The sequence below is a fragment of the Oncorhynchus gorbuscha genome, linkage group LG05 (genome assembly GCF_021184085.1).
Source record: "Oncorhynchus gorbuscha isolate QuinsamMale2020 ecotype Even-year linkage group LG05, OgorEven_v1.0, whole genome shotgun sequence".
NCBI classification, from domain to species: domain Eukaryota; kingdom Metazoa; phylum Chordata; class Actinopteri; order Salmoniformes; family Salmonidae; genus Oncorhynchus; species Oncorhynchus gorbuscha.
Genome location: NC_060177.1, coordinates 33,064,772 through 33,087,657, shown reverse-complemented (window position 1 = coordinate 33,087,657; position 22,886 = coordinate 33,064,772).

The window sequence follows — 22,886 nt, the reverse complement described above, 5'->3', positions numbered from 1 at the left end:
CAAAAATACAGTAGTATACTGTACCTGTTCTCTTTTCTGAATGTTCTTACTATGGTGGACACAGAAAATCGGCTCAAATTGAGTACACTCTAAGTCCTGCTTCCCTCATTGTCAGTTCATGGACAAGAACGTGGTCTATACTGTTGCTCGAATTTCATCAAATATTTCCACTTTTTGTCTTCCTCTTCCTCTTCGTCCTCCTCTTCCTCTTTCTTGCCCTCCTCCTCCTCTTCCTCTTCGTTGCCTACCTCGCATACGCACTCGTCCTTTCACATTGTTTTTTCTATCCATTCTCAGACTTTCTCCTTCCCTCCTTCAACAACCTGTTTGCTCTCTGAACTGGCTTATATTTGTTGTGTCGCATCATTCGAAACAGGTTAAATCAATTTTTAGCGGTTGTGTTGAATCAATGACATGTCTTCTCTATTTATATTTGATTGTTGCCACTTGTGTTTACCAGTATGGGTGACATGTGCATTAGAGTGCAGAATGTGTTTTGAGAATGAGAATGTGTTTAGAGTTTTGCTGAAAAGTCTAAGTGAGATCTGCAAATTGTGTTTTACCATGTGAAATGGTTTAAGGTATTGACAACAGACTGCATAATTAGCTAAATGAGTCCAGACAACTGAGAATGTTGTTCAGCCAATGGGTTTTAGTGTTTTAGCAATTGTTTTAGCAATTGAGAAAAACTGTAAACTTCTTAAGGCTAGGGGGCAGTATCCTGAATTTCCGGATGACTGACATGCCCAAAGTAAACTGCCTGCTACTCAGAAAGATATGCATATAATTTGTAGCATTGGATAGAAACACTCTGACATTTCTAAAACTGTTAAAATAATGTCTGTGAGTATAACAGAACTGATATGGCAGTCGAAAAACCGAGGAAAATCCATCTGGATTTTTTTTTGGGGGGGTCACAGGCCTTTTCAACGCAAGCCTATGGGATATACAAAAAATAGCTCCCAGATTTCAGATCCAGGCTTGCTTCTTGAAAAACAAACAAGTAGTTGTAGTTTATCCAAGGTGTTCTCATCAGAAAAGGTAGGCTTTTGGCGCGCGTGAATGAGGGTGCACTCTTCATTATTGTCCTTTTCTATTGAACACCGTTGTTTCCTTCTGAAATATTATAGTTTATTTACATATTAGGGTACCTGAGGATTGATTAGAAACATTGTTTTACTTGTTTGGCCGAAGTTACCAGTAGCTTTTTGGATTCCTTTGTATGCATGTTGAAGGAGTGGATTACTGAAATCAATGGCACCAACTAAACAGACATTTTTGGATCTTTATCGAACAAAACGAACATTCATTGTGTCGCTGGGACCCTTTGGATTGCAAACAGTGGAAGAACTTCAAAGGCAAGTGATTAATTTTATCGCTATTTGTGATTTTTGTAAAGCCGGTGTTGGTTGAAAAATTATTATGATGTGGGGTGCTATCCTCAGATAATTGCATGGTGTGCTTTCGCCGTAAAGCCTTTTTGAAATCTGACAACGCAGTTGGACTAACAAAAAGGGAAGCTTTTATATGATATAAGACACTTTATGTTCATTATTGTTTAATATTACGATTTTGTAATTTCCAACTTCACCGGATGTTGTCGATTTTGATCCCTAAGTTACAGAACCAAGACTTCTCCTGAGTTTTATTCATTTTTATGCATCATGTATCAGTGATGTTACACGATTTGGCCAGATGCTCTCTTTTGTTTTTGTTTTTTAGACTTTTGATTGACATTCTGCAATGATGGTGAGTGAAATAAGAGACAGACATGCAAAACTCAAACACATGCGCAAACCAGGACATTGAGCTATGGAGGATTTACTCTAAGGTTCAAACCACACATGGATCCCTAGTCACAATGGACGGTAGCATAATGGCTTTCTGTCTGACTGGCTCCAGTCATGTTTCTAGTTATTAACAGTCGAGAAATGCCTTTGCTCTGCTGTGTTTTTTTTATCAGCCCCTTCATCACTACTGAAACATTGAGGGCCTGACTTCATAGCATCCCACATTGGGCCCGGAGATCTTCGTTTTCCCTCCCTTATCTTCCTCAGTCATTAATGCAAGCTGATAAGACCTTAAATAGTGTGGACGAGATTAAAAGAGAATAATAAAATCAGTGTGTCACTAACAGAATTGCCTCTGCCCCACAAGTTGAGTTTGTATAAGCCTCACTATAAATAAGGCCAATAATATGTTCAAACAGTGAAAAGTATTACAGATAAAGCCCTTGTGACAGAGGGAACTCACTGGCAATACATCAAGGTTAATATGTTGCAGCCAGGAAGACGATAGTTGCCCATTGCATCAGCCATTTGAGCTTGTTATATCTTTAAAATTAGCAATATTTATTCATGCACAATACACATTAAACTGGTGTTAATGAACACACCATTTGGAGGCAAATGCAATGTAATTTATTTGCACTAGCATGAATACAAAATCTAATAGCCTTAAATGGATACTTTGAGATTTTGGCAATGAAGCCCTTAATATACTTCCCCAGTCAGTCAGATGAACTCGTGGAGACCATGTGTATGTCTCTGTGTGCAGATTGAAGGAAGCTGCTAACTAGTGTTAGCGCAATTGGCTTGCAAACCTACCTCTAACTTCCTTCATACTGGAGGTCGAGATCGTATCCATGAGTTCATCTGACTCTAGGGAAGTAGATAAAGGGCTTAATTGCCAAAATCCTGATTTAACCCTTTAATACAGGAACACACTCTTAACCATTTTGTCCCTGTTCAAGGCTATGCATGCCATTAGGAAATGATAACAATTAAATAATATGACTAGTCAGGCTCAAGTGTTTGACCAACAGCATTGTAATAACATTATAATATCAATTTCAACTGCACATGACCTTGAATGGGCCTTGAAATAGTATATTCATGAGTACTAGTAAGTAATGGTTAAAATGAGACACAAACTAGAAGAGTTTTGTGCTCCATACTGCTTATTCTGATAGATAGACTGATGTGTTGATTATGTCTCCAAGGTCAAACAAAGAGACCAAATGAGTCTGGTCAAATGACACCTGACATGAGCAGTATAGGCATTCTAATAAATACCAATCTCTGATAATCTTCCTTGTAATAGACACAAATGACTGATAAAATTAACTTTAGGTTCACCTTCATTTGCTATGAGTTGCCCACTACAGATAATTGCCTCATATTCTGTTTGAAGAGAATTTATGAGACTGTTGCTGAAGTTGATTTCTTGTTCTGGCATGAGGCAAACAAACAAAGCTGAGGCTAGTTCACTTTTCTTCTCTTCCTGTCATGGTTTCACCTGACATTGGATTGCACTGGGCTAAAATGGCAGGCATTAGATTCTCCCCACCTCGCAAACTTAGGAAAACACTTTTTCACAGTGTGCTGATGGGAGGTGAGAATAATGTGAGAATAATGCCCTATCTAACCAACACGATATTAAAAGAGCTGACAGACGGAAGGCCAAAGGTCTGCATTTAGACTGAAGAGGGCACGGCTCATTAGAATATTTTGGGGTATGATTTGCTCACAGCTTCTTTTAAAAATGATAGGCCAATCTCAAATTTGTCACCCCTGGTGAAAACACTTGAAATCCTTGTGAGTGAACAGCTAAAAGTGTTTTTATATACTAACTATATTTTATCAATGTACCAATGGGGCTTCAGGAAGAAGCATAGCACAATTACAGCAGCCATGAAGGTTTTAAATGATATCACTGAAGCCCTTGACAAAAAACAGCACTGTGTATCACTTTTTATTGATCTCTAAGGCTTTTGATACAGTTAATCATGATATATTGAGGCAGAAATTGTCAAGTGTAGGTATTTTTGATGGGCTCATGTCTGTTAAATTGTCTGTCTGTAATGGTGTGCCCCAGGGCTCTGTTCTTGGTCCCCTCTTATTCACTATTTATATGAATAATTAACAAAAATGTGAAAAATGCTCAACTTCACTTTTATGCTGGTGATACTGTTATTTATTGTTGTGCCTCGTCTCTTAAAAAAGCTTTCCAGAACTTGCAAACTGCTTTTTACACTGTCAATTGAAGCTTATCCTCAATACTGACAAAACTAAACTAATGGTGTTTTCCAAAGCAAGAAATAGATCTCTGAACCCTTCACCTATTACTACCTGTCAGGGCAATGAGATTGAGACTGTAACCTCATAGAAATATCTTGGAAATTTAATTTCAAAATTAAGCTGAAGTTCGGATTTTATTTTAGGAATAAGGCCTGTTTTTATTTTGAAGCCAGAAGGAGGCTAGTATCAGCTACATTTATGTCTTTACTAGACTATGGGGATATTGTAATGGGTGCGTGTTGGTGGTAGGGAAGTCAGGTGCAGGAGAACAAACTTGGTATAAACGGAGTCGTTTAACTTCTTGGTGACAGGGGGCAGTATTTTCACGTACAGATGAAATGCATGCCAAAATTCAACTGCCTGCTACTCATCCCCAGAAGATAAGATTTGGGATGTTTATGGGACATATTGGAGTGCCAACAAAAGAAGCTCGTCAAAGGTAATGCATGAATTTTATTTTTATTTCTGCGTTTTGTGTCGTGCCTGCAGGATTGAAATATGCTTTTCTTTCTTTGTTTACTATGGCGCTATCCTCAGATAATAGCATCGTTTGCTTTCGCCAAAAACCCTTTTTGAAATCTGACATGTTGGCTGGATTCACAACAAGTGTAGCTTTAATTTGCTATCTTGCATGTGTGATTTCATGAAAGTTAGATTTTTATAGTAATTTATTTGAATTTGGCTAGCGTCCCACATATCCCAGAGAGGTTAATAAGTGCTCACAAAACTATAAAAACAAAATATACAAAATAATAAAAGTGGGTACAAAACCCGTCGCACACAACGCATAACTTGCACATAACATACAATCAAACAATCTCTGACAAAGACATGAGGGGAAACAGGGGGTTAAATACACACCGTGTAATTGATGGGATTCGAACCAGGTGTGAAGGAAGACAAGACAAAACCAATGGAAAATGGATCAGCAATGGCTAGAAGGTCGGTGACGTCGACCGCCGAACACCATCCGAACAAGGAGAGGGACCGACTTCGGCGGAAGTCGTGACAGATGTGTTTGAGCGCCCAGCTATGAATGCTTCCGCTCAGTGTTTGAGATCAATTGATACCCTTTACCATGGCCCATTGAGATTTATTCTAAACTGCAAAACCCTTACGCACCACTCCACGTTATATACCAGGGTTGGCTGGCCTTCTCTAGTCACTTGTTGGCTCAGTCACTGGTATACTTTTATTTACAAAGCCATTTTGGGTTTGCTACCATTTTATTTGGGCATTCTTATTGTTCAGAAATGTGGTGGGTACTCTCTTCATTCGCAGGACTTTATCCTGCTAACTCTTTCAAATGTCCAAACTGAATTTGGTAAAAGGGCTTTTATGTACAATGCGCCATTGGCTTGGAAAGCCTTACAAAATACTTTCAAACTGGAAGAACTCATCCCAATTGGTGTTTTTAAATCACTGATGAAGGATTTTGAGTCTGATTCCCTGACCAGTCAATGTTTTTAATTAGCTGTTTTATGATTTTGTTATACTCTTGTGAATTCTATGGTTTTTACTCTATTACTTGTAGTTTTTCATGTTGTCTGTCTGTAATTGTGCTGCCTATCTTGGCCAGTACTCTCTTGAAAAAGAGATTTCATATCTCAATGTGCCCTTCCTGGTTAAATAAAGGTTAAATAAATAAAGTTCCAGTTTATCTTATCTGTTATGTTATACCATTAACAATTAATGGTAGCGCACCTGATTCAACTTGTCAATCAACACAATTATCAAACTAATGGAATTGTAACAATATAATATGGCGAACCAGAGGAAAGAACCCTGTATGGTTCTTCAAAAGGTTATTTACAGAATCTTTGAGATTGAGAACGTTTTTTATAGAACCATTCTCCATAAAGGTCTTATAAAGATCCATTAAAAGGGTTCTATAATGCACCAAAAAAGGTTGGAACCATAGCAGAACCCTTTTTGGTGTTATATAGAACCTTTTTGAAATGTTAATTTATGGAACATTAGGAAAGGGTTCTTTATAGTACCATACAGGTTTCATTTAGAAACATATGAGCATGGTTCTTTATAGAACCTTCAAAAAAGGGTTCTAAACGCTTCTAAAAAAGAAACGTCCCTTTTTCAAAGATAATTCATAAAAATCCAAATAACTTCACAGATCTTCAGTGTAAAGGGTTAAACACTATTTCCCATGCTTGTTCAATGAACCATAAATAATTAATGCACCTGTGGAATGGTCATTAAGATACTAACAGCTTACAGACGGTAGGCAATTAAGGTCACAGTTATGAAAACTTAGGACACTAAGAGACCTTTCTACTGACTCTGAAAAACACCAAAACAAAGATGCCCAGGATCCCTGCTCATCTGCGTGAATGTGCCTTAGGCATGCTGCAAGGAGGCATGAGGACTGCAGATGTGGCCAGGGCAATAAATTGCAATGTCCGTACTGTGAGACGCCTAAGACAGCACTACAGGGAGACACACCAGATACGGACTATTACGTTTGTTTTTGACCCCCCCCCCCTTTGTTCAGAGACACATTATTCCATTTCTGTTAGTCACATGTCTGTGGAACTTGTTCAGTTTATGTCTCAGTTGCTGAGTTTATATAGCACAAAAAAATGGTTCCACTATGGTGACAAGTAAAATTATCCCAACTTTGCACTATATAGAAAGAGGCACAGAGCCAGGGTCTCAGCACAGAGGGGTGGACTCGATGGGCCTTTCTGACCAATTTAAAAAAAGGGTAGCTGACAAGTTTCAGTACCAAGGACAGCACACACCGCTCTACAAAGCGCAGTGGTTGTCAGCGCCATGGACAGCAGCACCAAGCAATGATTAATCAAAACCATTAATCGCAGCGCATGAAGTGCTTGTTTAGCAGACAGACAGAGAAAGGTCTACATTCAGGTCTACTTTCAATGATAAAGTAGACACAGTGGTCTACAACAACAAAACAGGCACAGCGTAAATCAGGCAGGCAGCCAGGCAGTGTTTCACATGCACGCACACACACACACACATACACACACACACACCCACTCACACACACACACGGCCTGCCTATGGGTGCCAAGAGGTGATAAGCGAGAGGCCCTGTAATAACATTCTGACTGCTTTCATCTCAACCAAAATGATGTTTCACTCACCAGATTGTCTTTTGCTCAGCCGATGTAGCCATATTGTAGTTTGATGTAGTCAAGTCCATTTGCTATTTCCATCATCTTGCATTCCATCGAACAATGTGCAAATTAAGGTCCTGTTTTAAACGTCATACTCCTCTTCTTCATGTTGACAATCCTGCCAACTACTATGTCTTTGGGTATGTCAATGTCCCACGGAATAAATAGCAATGTTAGGATGGATAGTCTGTCCTCATTCACGCATGCATGCAAATAGGCATTCGCTCGGAACTGGCACTGCTGATGGGAATGATTTTGTAGATTCTATGGAGAATGGTCAGATTTGAATATGCTCGGTGCATGTTATTGGCAATGAGGAATGCTAGGACTGAGTCAGAGTTGAGATCCATGGCTAACTCGGAATATATTGTGCGGAAAGAGAAGAACTCATGCACAATTTCCCCAGGCTTGGAAATGTTTATATATATTATAGAAATGTGCGAGCTGAAGCATATTATTCTCTACATCAAAACGCTTTGGATTGAGCACAGAGAACAGTCACGCCGTTTCTATGAAGTCGACAAATCGATTCTCAAACTGCCCCACAAAAACATTGAGTATGTAATTGTATACATCAGCTTTAAAAGCACCTTCTGCTTTCTGGAATTGGGTCATCCTCTGTTGTGTCTATGATGGGCCATCACTTTAGCAGTGTTCCTCATCTTGTCATAGGCCTCATCTGTGCCGGTCTGGCTGATCTTAGCCATGCAGCAGTCCGTTAGATCCACTGCAGTGTTTACATTTATTGCATTCTTTTGCGGGTATAGTTAGAAAGCATGTAAACTCAAATGTGCCCATTGTTGAAAGCAGGCCATCAGCTTCAGAGGGCATCTTTGGTGTAGTATGGTTATGGTGCTTTATTTTACACAGGGCTTCAAGGAGCCCAGGCAGGCTCTATATAACCAAAGATGTTAATAACCTAACCCAAGATAGACCATAGCCTGTCATTTCCAATGGGAACAAATTAGTCATTGTGGGCAGAACAAGCAAGGAGGGGGCAGAGTCAAGCACAAGCTAGCGAGATTCTATTAGTGCGTTCTAATATGTATTTGCGTATTTACGTTAGGGAACGCCTACTCTGTGAAGTGTGCATGTGCAATAACTCAGTTCGCCCTTCCACTCCTTCTAAACAACGTACATTTCAGAAACTCTGGTAAAGGGTAAAGTCGAAAAACCGTAGTCCACTCTGTTGATAACAGATTCTAGTTTTGGGAACAGAAAACTGTATTGAGATCAAATGTTTAATCGATAAGAACATTTTCAGAATCCATCTCACTCCATCATCTCCCACTACTGGCCACTGGACTTCCTCTCACCACCATATTTGGTAGTGAGTGGAAATGCCTTAGCGAGTGCTTCACATTTATACATCCGGTGAAATATCTGTCTCATTGTTCTCGCTGTGGAATAACTGCTTCTGTTTGCTGTAGGCCCACCTTGTGTCTGACAGTCTGACAACGGGGATCGAATATGCAACCTGATACAGAGTCATGGGAATACGCCCATCCACCACCCGTGTCCACAACACCCTAGCAAAACCCAAGACACTTGACGGCGCTCACTGTTGCCCCCTTAACATCGAGACATTCCTCTGAATGTAACTTAGCTAGCTTGACATGACCTGATGTGAGCGACGTCGAGCTCGCACAGGGTAGGCTACAAGTCAATCAAATATGACAAACATTATTTTTTGATGAACAATGAAAGGTCTTGGCAAAAAACAATTTGTTTTAATTTCATTTTAGAATACTTTTCATCTTAATTTTGGTACTGTATGAAGTAGGCTATAAGTAAGATACCCCCCAAAAAATGTACTAACAAATGTAACTACATCAAATGTTTTTCTTTTAAAATCTTCACAGACAGGGGTCCCCTTACGGGGCCTCTATGTGTGTGGGCCCTTGGGTGGTTGCCCCATGCCCCCTAGCTCCGCTTCTGTATCAAACCTTTTGTATTTAGTGTGTATAGAAGCAATATATGCTATAGAAGCAATGGGTAACCATTGGGAAGAAGAAGGAAGGAGAGAAAGGACTGAGAGAGGTCCCCTATTGCGTTCAAATCCAACAGAATAACCTGCAGCTGGCCTTGTGAAAATAAACCTCCACAAACATTCATCCGCATGAAGCTGAATCCAGGGGAATAGGGAGTATCGCTTAGGCCTTATTGTGTGGGGGATTGAGCCCCAGCTCAAATGTTCACAGAGCCCACACAATGTGAAGGGTTTGGTTATCATGTAAGACATCCGTTAAGTAAAGCTGAGCGAGGGAGGCCTTGTTGGGCCTGGGAGGTTGTTATCCTTTAGATGGGTTTGAAATACACAGGGGGGAGAGCGAGATGGGGAGTTTAACTGGAAGCGCAAAAACTTTTCTCCAGATCTTTTATTTATCTTTGACCCAGTACAGAGGAGAAAATGGGGAACTAGAGAAAAATATGAGCAAGGGGTCAAATAGTTTCTCAAAGAACGTCTGCTGTTGTCAATTTTATGGTGTTAAAAACTAATTGTTAAAAAAATAAGTGTGCCCAAGTCCTTATTACCCTTTAACCTTGAAAACAACGATGCAACATTTCTCATCCCCATAGCTGTTATTAAGCTTCCCTTATTTTAACAGATAAACAAGCACCAATATAAAAGCGTCCGTTGTTTGTTGACAGGTATTTATCCAATGCCCACTTCACATTTTCCCAGTAAGGGAAGGTCATCATAATTATGTCTCAATGTTGTGAGACAACCAAGGGAACAAGCAGGGCTTTTGAAATGGTACATTGAAGTACTTCTCTTCATTTTTTGTCTCAAAAAAGGTGCAGGAGCACTGCCACCTTTTCTAAGTGAAAAGATATTTAGCAATCACAAAACACAACCACCAAGGCTTGGTCCTCAGCCAGGCCAACATAGAAATATAATTACCCAGATGACCCACCCTAGTCACACCCCGACCTAACCAACATAGAGAATAAAAAGCTCTCTATGGTCAGGGCGTGACATGTAAACGTTTGACCAACTTTAACATTTTGATTCATGGTTCCCCTAAAATGCACAAAATGCATTTGAGCTTTCATCCGCTGTGTAAACCAATGTTCATTGTGATATCATAAACAATCATTTATACGTTTCAGGGTTAATAAGCACGATCAAAATTCTGTTGTGACTTTCTAAAAATGATCTAAAAGGGAGTAGCTTACAAGTCTGCTACTTGAGCCCAAAGTATAAAGTTAAGGATACATATGTTAAATGATCAGAATTTTAAAAGGACTGTCTTGTCTTCTCTAAGCTTGACACAATAAAGGTCTGCAATGTCACTTGCCTCCCATATTAAATAGGCTTTGAGGACATTTTTTTTAGCTGCTATTGTTCCTGGCCCTGTCTTCTGTTTTCTTTCTTGATTGCCTGTGAAAGGATACAGAGATATCCACCACAAGAGTCTGACAATAATTAACCACCATTCACGGCTCTGGCAAAGGATTTCATATGATGAAAACATCATGAATTAGACAGAGACTGCAGCCTTGCGGCTCTTGTAATCTTCTGCGATTGTGTCTGTTAATGTAATTGCAATTTTGAGCAGGACAGACCGTCCCCCAAACCAAAGTACCCGCATGCCCATACTGTCGCGTCACTTTGGTGACGGAATATCTTTGACTGCTCGTTCATGCTGCCATCCCGGAGGAGAGAGAATCAGTCTCCTGTTATTTTGTTCTACTCCCCCACCATCTGGAATGTGAATAGTCAGACCCACCTGGACTGGGAAGTGACAGAAGTCCTCAGTGGAAAGTGTGGTTGATGAAAAAACACGGAGAGAGGAAAAGAGAGAAAAAAGAACACAGAGGGGAATTGAGATTGGGAAAAAGAGAGAAATATGAAGGCAGATGCTGCATCCAACCAGGTTCCCTGGCTTGTGGATGCCCCCACTCTCTCATTCTCTCTCACGGTGACAGGCACAATTTGAACTCTCAGAAATAACATTCGAACACTGACTCAAAATGTTAGACCAAGTACAGGGTGGCATGTCTCCATGTTTAACCCTACACAGGCCAATTCAATCTGTTTCCACCGTGAAAGCGGCCAGAGGTCTCTCCCTCTCGGCCAGACTCTTAACAAACTTAACACTTCACTTTTTGATATTTTCTGAGCACCCGATCCATATGGCTAAAACCTCAATTCACCCACCTGGATATCATCCTGTAAGAGGCTTAGGAATCATGTTATAACCTCTCTCAGCCAAAATAAAGAGGAGGATTAGCTAAATAGAGGTGACTTGGACTCTGTGCATGTTTGGATTTATTCTAAAAAGTTCAAAAGTTCAGCAAGTTGTTTTAGAGCCAGGAGTTTTCAGTGCTGCAGGGGGTTTTGGGCTGGATCTGCTCCAACCTCACTGGCACTCACTACCTGTCGCTTTCAAATGTGCCTGGCCAGCTTTTTCATTCACACCCATGCAAACGCCCAGTTGGGATTATCAGAACCCGTGTAGAAATGGTAATGATTACTTTGGGATTGAGGAACAACAAACCCAGACAGACATCACAAATGAATGTTCAATTACAACAACACTTTTTAGCTGTGGGCTTCGCAGTGCACGTGGGAGTAAAAAGGCATTCAAATCTACAAGAGAACATTATCATGAAATGCATTTGTGGTGTGTACTCTGCATCATAAGAAACACTTTGGGCATTTTCGTACTCTTTTTAATCCCGGGGCGAACCGTCTCACATTTTCCCATTGGCATGTTTACCGTGGGGAAAGGTGTTCAACTCCCCGTTGACTCACCCTATTAAGGAACAGGGTTGGAATGTTTTCTCACTGTGTTGAATTGGGAGCTGCAGGATGAGGTATAAAACAAGCAACGTTCTTCCATCAGTAAACCAACAAATGTACCATATATCAATACGTGTTTTACTTTATTTGAACTAAGGTGTCAGATATCTCTTTCTGTATGATGATGAGGAGCAATAGATTTTTGAGTTGAAATGTTATTTTTGTTATACCTTTATTTAACTAGGCAAGTCAGTTAAGAACAAATTCTTATTTTCAATGACGGCCTAGGAACAGTGGGTTAACTGCCTGTTCAGGGGCAGAACGACAGATTGTGTACCTTGTCAGCTTGGGGATTTGAACTTGCAACCTTTTGGTTATTAGTCCAACACTTTAACCACTAGACTACCCTAAAGTTAGAATTGTGGTGAGGTATAAAACATTTTTTTACCTAAAAAAAACTGCACAAATAGCTGAAAAGTAGAAGTGTTTTTAAAAAGTAAGGTTGGAGAAACATCTTTAGTTTTTGCAATTTGTGAACCGAAATAGTATGTTAGTGACTAATCCATAAATATGGAGAAAATAACTACTATTACTTCAATCATTCAACTACTGCGCTATATTGTATGCTAAAACAATATTAAATTATACTATTTTATACTAATAATATAATTCATGGTGTCAATTACTATTCATTCAGGATAACCCATAATCATGGTAACATTAATATTCATGTAGAAGTTTTTTTACAAACATATTATATTCTTATTTATGATAAAAGTCACTGCAAAATGACACAAAACATTAGTTACCATTCATTTCTATTTGGCCCAAAATAATCTAAAGCACAACGAAAACAAACTGCAAATGCATTCTACAAGTTTGTAGCCATAATCTTGATGGAGTCATTGCGTGCTAGGAATATGGGACCAAATACCATGTTTTGAATCTTTAGGGGGCGTCAATCATTTCCCCGTACCTTTTTGAGAAATTATTTTCACGTGTTCTCTTCCTCTGAGCAATTGTATTAGTGTGAAATAATACATCTCTATACAATTTGTTTAGCACACAATATAGCTCAGTATTTGAATGATTTATTTTATACAGTCATTATTGAACAACTTTATCAAGGGTGTCTATAATGTTGTACCACACTGTACATTTTTTTGTCTTAGGGAAGCAGAGGGAAACGAGGCCTCAAAGGAAATTCATTTCCATAACCAGTAAGAAGGTCCAGCATAATCCTCACTCACCTGCCGATATGGTGGCACAGTGACAGCATCATGCAGCAGACGCATTACTGAGCCAACCCTGGGAAATTGGGTCAATGGCAAGTCTATAGCGCTCGAGAGGCAATGAGATTCAGGAGGAAGATGTGAGTGAGCTCTCCTCTCGTCTGGCCTTTTCAATCTCCCCCCTAGCCTCTCTGGTGGACAGGGCTAGGACGGTTTAGTGCGGCTTGAATGAAGATGTAAGCCTATTGATTCATCTAACCACATTACTCTCTCCTCCACTTCAGGATTTATGAGATACAGCTTCAGCTGGGGTAAAATAGCAGCCAAAGATACATTTCAGTGAATGTTATGGTATTGTGACCAGGGTAGGAGATTACTGTGTTGGCTCAATATGTTGCTTTATGGTTCTTAAACTCTTGGTACAGTATTGTGACAAAGTGTGGTGTTTCACCTGAGGTAAACAGTAAGCGCCATGACATCATTGTCTTAACAGTTTTGATCAGGTTTCAGATGGCTAAAGGCTATGTGGTAAAATGATTGGTCTTAACCAGTTTGTGCAGAATCTTGTTGGAAAAAACGTATTTAAATTCACTTTACTCCCTAAAAAGGAGATTTCCATTTTTTTAAAGTGCCTTGCTTGTCAATCTCAGTATTAGTGTCTGCCAATCTGCCCATAGCTAAAGACCATAGGAAACCTGGTAGTTGCCATACATACAATAAATGGTAGTAGTCTAAATGGAATATAATCTGTACCTCCTTTGAGTGAGCTTTTGAATAGCATCTGTGGCTAAAAAGGTGTTTGATTTAAGCACACATGCAGTAACTGTCGGTTAGATGGATTTTTGCCACTTTCCCAAAGTCCTATGCCAAATCTATAAGCTTGACTATGGCTATGCCTCTAAGAACAAATTCCCTTCATCTGAATATTTCAGGAAATGAGCGAGGTAAGACTGAACAATTTGTCTAATGGGCTTTGTTTATAATTCATCTCATCAAGCTGCACCAAGAGGTAATGTGGCTTTGAAATCTTTTTATAATCAACGCTGAATATCTCCAGCTTTAAATAAACATCAGATTTTGATAACGGAGGTTGCTGATAAGACTCTCGACAGCCCGTCAATCGCTCAGAGGGATTGAACCATACCTCAGCGTGATACACCGTGGGATCCGCTGACTTTGTTATGAGCTGGATGCTGACTTGTAATAATAAGAACTGACTGGCTGACTGACTGTCTAGCAGTCGACATCATTGTGTGTGTGTGTCTGTGTCTCTCTGTGTGTGGACTAGTGTGTGTGTGCGCGCGCCTGCATGTGTGTGTGATATGAGATTGCGATTGCACAGGCTGTTGTCCAGGGCAGACACTCGTCATCCTCCGGGTCAGTCTGAGGGATTGGATTGTTGGCCCACTCCACCCTGCCACTGCATTGATAACATCCAGTAATAAAAAAAAAGCACTATTGACTCAGCCGATATTGCCAGTCATTCACATTGGCAGAAGTCACTGGCCACCCTCTCTGGCCACCTGGGTGTGGTAATGGGTGATAAAAGAGAAAAAGGATTGTTAAATGCATACTTCTCTGAAAGCCTTTTTATTCCGTTTTTGACAAATGTCTATCGGAATCCCCCCCAACAACCGCTGCACCGCTGGAAAACCGGAGAGCTTTAAGATCACTTCTGCTCAATTATAAAAATGGAGCCCACTGTTAAACCTTTAATCAGTGGGAGAGTGGCAGGAGACGTCAGCTAGACAGTGGACACTAGTAAGCGGAGAGCTGACAGGATGGGGGGGGGGGGGGGCGTCTTCTCATAGAGGCCAGCAGGGGGCACTGTGACTCCTGACAGTGCCATGGTGATGAAGGGGGCTTATCGAAATTCAGAGTGCTTGTGTATATGTACATGTTTGGTATTCCGCTTGTGCTCCTCCCGTTGATGTCTCTTCGCTCCATTCAATCCCTGCTGCTTCTCTGGGATGTGAAGTAAAGCCCCACTGGCACACCACTCATTTCAATGTGGAGAATTGGGTAATATTTGGTTGATACGTTGATCAATGACATTACAACCTATTTTCACCCATTCAAAAAGACAGCCAAAAGTTTGTTGAATTCACAGTGTTATCACAATGCTTTCAACCATCTAAAAGCACAACCAAATTTTCTATGGAAAATCAATGACCTGATTTTTGGTTTGGTTGTCACCTAAATGCGTTTATCCTTGCACCTTTAACAATTTCAAAGCAGAACAAAGTTAAAATGGGAATACAACAGCTTAATGTGTTATCACTGTGAATCATCTAATAGCACAACCAAATGACCTGGATTGCAGTTGAGATTACATTCAAATACAGTCAAGTCCAAGGGACCAATGCCGTTACAGATTATTCAAGCATTTGTGAAGATTTCCACAGGCCTGCAACCTTTGCATGCTATCTTGAACATGCACACTTTATATGATGACACAAGACATCTATTGTTCCAGTAACCTCAGAATGTGGCCATGATGTGTTAGACATTTTAAGGTTGAATCTTTTGTAATTTGTAAGATAGCCTGAACTGTTTGTTATTTGCTGTATTACAAAGGTAATATTGAGTTTGGTTGTATTTGGTTGACAACGCAACCAAATAACAACATTTAAAAGGAGATGTATCTTCTGCTTGGATAGTTCCCCATGAGCCACTGGCTTATTCCTATTCTTTAATTTGCATTTTTTTTGTTGAGATGGAGAAGTGAATCGAACATATACATTCTTAACTTGTTGACAAGTTAATAGGCTATTTACTGTATTTCAGAAGCAATATTGAATATTATTTGGTTGTCAACACAACCAACTATATCAACATTTGAAAGAGATGTATCTTCTGCTAGGATAGTTCCATCTCTGCCACCAAGTCTAACTTTAATTCAAGTTTGTCTACAAATTAATAATTGATATTTTGGATTTATACAGTTTGACATGAGTTTGACTCCAGGCCTATACAGTTGAAGTCGGAAGTTTACATACACTTAGGTTGGAGTCATTAAAACTTGTTTTTCAACCACTCCACAAATGTCTTGTTAACAAACTATAGTTTTGGCAAGTCGGTTAGGACATCTACTTTGTGCATGACAAATTTTCCCAACAATTGTTTACAGACAGATTATTTCACGTATAATTCACTGTATCACCATTCCAGTGGGTCACAAGTTTACATACACTAAATTGACTGTGCCATTAAACAGCTTGGAAAATTACAGAAAATGATGTCATGGCTTTAGAAGCTTCTGATAGGCTAATTGACATCATTTTAGTCAATTGGAGGTGTACCTGTGGATGTATTTTAAGGCCTAACTTGAAACTCAGTGCCTCTTAGCTTGACATCATGGGAAAATCAAGACCTCAGCCAAGACCTCGGAAAAAAACTGTAGACCTCCACAAGTCTGGTTCATCCTTGGGAGAAATTTCCAAATGCCTGAAGGTACCACGCTCATCTGTACAAACAATAGTATGCAAGTATAAACACCATGGTACCACGCAGCTCAGGAAGGAGACGCGTTCTGTCTCCTAGACATGAACATACTTTATTGCGAAAAGTGCAAATCAATCCCAGAACAACAGCAAAGGACCTTGTGAAGATGCTGGAGGAAACAGGTACAAAAGTATCTTTATCCACAGTAAAACGATTCCTATATCGACATAACCTGAAAGGCCACTCAGCAAGGAAGAAGCCACTGCTCCAAAACCTCCATAAAAAAGCCAGACTACGGTTTGCAACTGCACATGGGGACAAAGATCGTACTTTTTGGAGAAATGTCCTCTGGTCTGATGAAACAAAAATATAACTGTTTTACCATAATGACCATCCGTATGTTTGGAGGAAAAAGGGGGAGGCTTGCAAGCCAAAGAACACCAACCAAACCGTGAAGCACAGGGGTGGCAGCATCATGATGTGGGGGTGCTTTGCTGCAGGAGGGACTGGTGCACTTCACAAAATAGATGCCATCATGAGGTAGGAAAATTACGTGGATATATTGAAGCAACATCTCAAAACATCAGTCAGGAAGTTAAAGCTTGCTTGCAAATGGGTCTTCCAAATGGACAATGACCCCAAGCATACTTCCGAAGTTGTGGCAAAATGGCTTAAGGACAACAAAGTCAGGTTATTGAAGTGGCCATCACAAAGCCCTGACCTCAATCCCATAGACAATTTGTGGGCAGAACTGAAAAAGCTTGTGCGAGCAAGGAGGCCTGCAAACCTGACTCAGTTACACCAGCTCTGTCAGGAGAAATGGGCCACAATTCACCCAACTTATTTGGGGGAGGTTTGTGAAAGGCTAACCGAAGCGTTTGACCCAAGTTAAACAATTTAAAGGCAATGCTACCGAATACTAATTGAGTGTATGTCAACTTCTGACCCATTGGAATGTGATGAAATAAATAAACATTTCACATATTTAAAATAAAGTGGTGATCCTAACGGACCCAAGACAGGGAATATTTACTAGGATTAAATGTCAGGAATTGTGAAAAACTGAGTTTAAATATATTTGGCTAAGCTGCATGTAAACTTCCGACTTCAACCGTATGTATGATGGATAAAGTATCTTTACATTTAATTTGCTCTCTGTTAAATCTATTCTTTGGAATGAATTGATAGCAACAGTGAATCTATTAAGTGGAGATTTCTCAACAATCATTCTCACGATGGCACATTGGGAGTAGTCAGTGACAATTATCTTAGCAGAACTGGCCATGGTTTAAACCCTGTATATGAGACCAAAAGGATAGCTATAGATAGATCAACTCTCCAGTAGGAGATGCTGCCCAGATGATTTCTTTTATAGTGGATATTATGTTGAAGACCTGAAGGTTTGTCTATGTTGAAAATAGTTTACCATGATTACATAATCCTGTGATTTAAATTTCAAGAAACAACAGTTGACTTTGATGACTTTTTTCAAATCTATTGTATTTTCCACATAGATTCCACATCACATAACCTGACAAATTATGTTGAAACAACGTTGACTTAACCAGTTTGTGCTCAGTGGCCACCTAAAGCCTGCCTGTTTATATTCTTCCTCCAGCAAGATGTTGAGCTCACTACAATCTACTGGTAGAAAATGTTTCTTTAATTTCATTCCATAAAAAATGTGATGAATATAACATGTCCACCGTTGATTGAGATAGATTGTACATTCTCTGTAAAGGCACACGCTCATGATCTTATGAAATGGCATGACATCCAAGCCCTTTCCCCTGGAAAGAGAACTCCCGAGCACCCTCCCTGCTCTGCTCACTTGTCAAAGAGACTCATTTAAATATTCCTCCTTCTGACTGCAGGCCTGTGCACCCACTGAGGAGGTAATCCACTTTACACGTGGGCTAATAAGCAACGCTTCCTCTCCTACTCTCTACTCTGCTCTCCGGATCTGTGGTGATGAGCACAATTATTCCGTTGTGTCCCAGTTTAATCCACTCGCTCTTGTTTGCTCTTGATGGTTTCTCAACCCCTTGGTGTGTTTCTTGGTCTTTTTCTCTCACTCTGCTCTTATTTGTGTTGGCAGCAGGGGGATCCCACCATCTCATGAATATCAATAGCACGATTGATTGTCAGCAGGTCCTTGTGGAGTAGGAAAAACTACATCTCGATTTCCCTCTGTCGTAATAATGACACAGAAGAGAGGCGTCTCGATTGAAGAAATTAGAAGGATTTTCTGATTGAATGTCTAAGGAAGAAAGTAGAGGTCATAGAATGTTGTAATTTCTTTCATTTATTTTTTCGTTTGAATGTTTTGTCATGGGTCCCCAGCATGTTGTTTTGACTTTTGTCATCATGACTGCAGTTACTGTACTGTGCGCTGCAGCATTGAGAGATAACTGCAGTGCTATCTCAGAAATATGTAATAAATCCCCATGTTCCCAATCTCCTTCTCTCCTCAGCCTTATCACGCTCATCCCTCCTCTCTTTTCTCTCTTCCCTCCTCCCTCTCTCTCAAGATATCCACTCTCTTCCTCATGCTGCGCCCCTTCCCTCCTCCCTGTCAGTGCAACAGTTTGTGCATAGGATGCAGCGGCTTTCCGTAAAAGCGGCATGCCCTTCGTTAATACGCAAATCTCACATCCCGAGCTCTCCTCATCACTGCTTTATGCCACATTCCACTTGAATGTTGTTTTTTCCCCCTCCCCTCTCCCTTGCTACTCTATACATCATTGGTTGTGAATGTTGCTGGGGCTCAGGTCCAGGGGCTGGAGGCTGGAGGCTGGGAGTGGGAGGCGGGGGAGTAAGGCTGGGAACTGTTTCCCGGGGAGGGATTGACTGTCTGAATTGTGGGCTGAGGTGGAGACTGTTCTTGTTTCCCTCTAACGCCTATGCATGCCAAAGACGTGCCCTCACAAAGAAGGGTACACCATTATCTTTTCTTTTGGCGCTGCACTTACCTTCTTTTTCCTCCATGTTTTATATTATCATGTGCTATCTTTTTTTTGTGTGTTTTCTCTGTCTTCTTTCATGTCATGGCTGCATTAAGAGGAGGCTATGAATTGATTGAGGGAGTTTGGGGTTTTGGATATTTATTCGTGGTGACTGTGGAGAGGGCTATTGGAATCTTTGAAAGTGGGCCATGCTAAGTGCATAAGTGCCCAGGGACAGTTGTGCAACAAACAGTTTGTGTAACAGTCCAGAAATGTGTAAAGCAATGTAATCACACGTGGAGAAAGTAAAATAATAATATAATAATAATAATAATAATAATAAATAACATAATAAAACAAAATGCATTCAGAATCGGGATGAATTATGATTTGTGTTTAAATTGCCATTCATTATGACAAATGTGGTATCAGTCGCTAGACTGTTATAACAATATCTGATTAAACATCATACAGAAGACCCATTTAATTATATATTTTTTAAATGAAGCATGAAATGAACAAAATATAAATGGAGTCGATGGAACAGAGTACAAATTCAAAAAGGCTCATATTTCTGAGCCAACTCATCCTGCATTGAGCTGGATTAGAGACTCCAACATTTCTGAGGGTCACCTCTGCACAAAGTCATAATATACATCACCAACACATCAAGAACACCTTACGAATATTGAGTTGTATCCCCTTTTGCCCTCAGAACAGCCTCAATTCGTCAGGGCATTGACTCCAATGCTTCGTACAGTTGTGTCTAGTTTGGTGGGATGTCCTTTGGGTGGTGGACCTGCTTGTATGATTTCACATGGAGTATCTACTATTTAGTTTCCCACACCACTCTCACACTCTCTACACGATATACAGTGGGGCAAAAATGTATTTAGTCAGCCACAAATTGTGCAAGTTCTCCCACTTAAAAATATGGGAGAGGCCTGTAATTTTCATCATAGGTACACTTCAACTATGACAGACAAAATGAGAAAATAAATCCAGAAAATCACATTGTAGGATTTTTTATGAATTTATTGGCAAATTATGGTGGAAAATAAGTTTTTGGTCACCTACAAACAAGCAAGATTTCGGGCTCTCACAGACCTGTAACTTCTTCTTTGAGAGGCTCCTCTGTCCTCCACTTGTTACCTGTATTAATGGCACCTGTTTGAACTTGTTATCAGAATAAAAGACACCTGTCCACAACCTCAAACAGTCACACTCCAAACTCCACTATGGCCAAGACCAAGGAGCTGTCAAAGGACACCAGAAACAAAATTGTAGACCTGCACCAGGCTGGGAAGACTGACTCTGCAATAGGTAAACAGCTTGGTTTGAAGAAATCAACTGTGGGAGCAATTATTAGGAAATGGAGGACATACAAGACCACTGATAATCTCCCTCGATCTGGGGCTCCACGCAAGATCTCACCCCATGGGGTCAAAATGATCACAAGAACGGTGAGCAAAAATCCCAGAACCACACGGGGGGACCTAGTGAATGACCTGCAGAGAGCTGGGACCAACGTAACAAAGCCTACCATCAGTAACACACTACACCGCCAGGGACTCAAATCCTGCAGTGCCAGACGTGTCCCCCTGCTTAAGCCAGTACATGTCCAGGCCCGTCTGAAGTTTTCTAGAGAGCATTTGGATGATCCAGAAAAAGATTGGGAGAATGTCATATGGTCAGATGAAACCAAAATATAACTTTTTTGGTACAAACTCAACTCGTCGTGTTTGGAGGACAAAGAATGCTGAGTTGCATCCAAAGAACACCATACCTACTGTGAAGCATGGGGGTGGAAACATCATGGTTTGGGGCTGTTTTTCTGCAAAGGGACCAGGACGACTGATCCGTGTAAAGGAAAGAATGAATGGGGCCATGTATCGTGAGACTTTGAGTGAAAACCATCAGCAAGGGCATTGAAGATGAAACGTGGCTGGGTCTTTCAGCATGACAATGATCCCAAACACACCACCCGGGCAACGAAGGAGTGGCTTCGTAAGAAGCATTTCAAGGTCCTGGAGTGGCCTAGCCAGTCTCCAGATCTCAACCCCATAGAAAATCTTTTGTGGGATTTAAAAGTCCGTGTTGCCCAGCAACAGCCCCCAAAAAATCACTGCTCTAGAGGAGATCTGCATGGAGGAATGGGCCAAAACACCAGCAACAGTGTGCGAAAACCTTGTGAAGACTTACAGAAAACGTTTGACCTCTGTCATTGCCAACAAAGGGTATATAACAAAGTATTGAGATAAACTTTTGTAGGTGAACAAATACTTATTTTCCACCATAATTTGCAAATAAATTCATTAAAAATCCTACAATGTGATTTTCTGGATTTTCCCCCCCCATTTTGTCTGTCATAGTTGAAGTGTACCTATGATGAAAATTACAGGCCTCTCTCATATTTTTAAGTGGGAGAACTTGCACAATTGGTGGCTGACTAAATACTTTTTTGCCCCACTGTATACAATATAATCAACCAAAAAACATGTGTACTGAATAACATTTTCTCTAAGTTTAAAGAGCTCTATATCTTTAAAATGTGACTCTACAAGGTGTTGAAAGCGTTCCATAGGGATGCTGGCCCATGTTGACTCCACTGCTTCCCACAGTTGTCAAGTTGGCTGGATGTCCTTTGGGTGGGACCATTCTTGATACACATGGGAAACTGTTGAATGTGAAAAACCTAGCAGCGTTGCAGTGCTAGTGCGACTGGCACCTACTACAATACCCAGTTCAAAGGCACTTAAATCTTTTGTCTTTCCCATTCACCCTCAGAATGGCAAACATACACAACCCATTTCTCAATTGTCTCAAGGCTTAAAAACCCTTCTTTAATCTGTCTCCTCCCCTTCATCAACACTGATTTGAAGTGGATTTAAGAAGTGAGATCAATAAAGGACCACAGCTTTCGTTTCACCTGGATTCACCTGGTCAGTCTATGTTATGGAAAGAGCATAATGTTCATGATGTTTTGTGCACTCACTGAATATTAAAATGGTCATGAATAAATGCATGCTAAAACAACACTTCAGCCTGGATTACCATAAACTATTCACCCGGCAGTATTGACCATTACAAAGCAGGGCCTCTCCTAGAGAGTGAGGGATTTTTAATGACCTCCAATACTAGAGAAGGCATGCCTGCGTCACAGGTCTTAACCTGTCCTCTAGACATATCTCAGAAGTCCCTTTGCATCAGTTGAAATGGTGCGGCTTCAGCTTCAGGTGACGAGTCCGAGTAAGATGCCAGCATTAGGAGATGCAGCC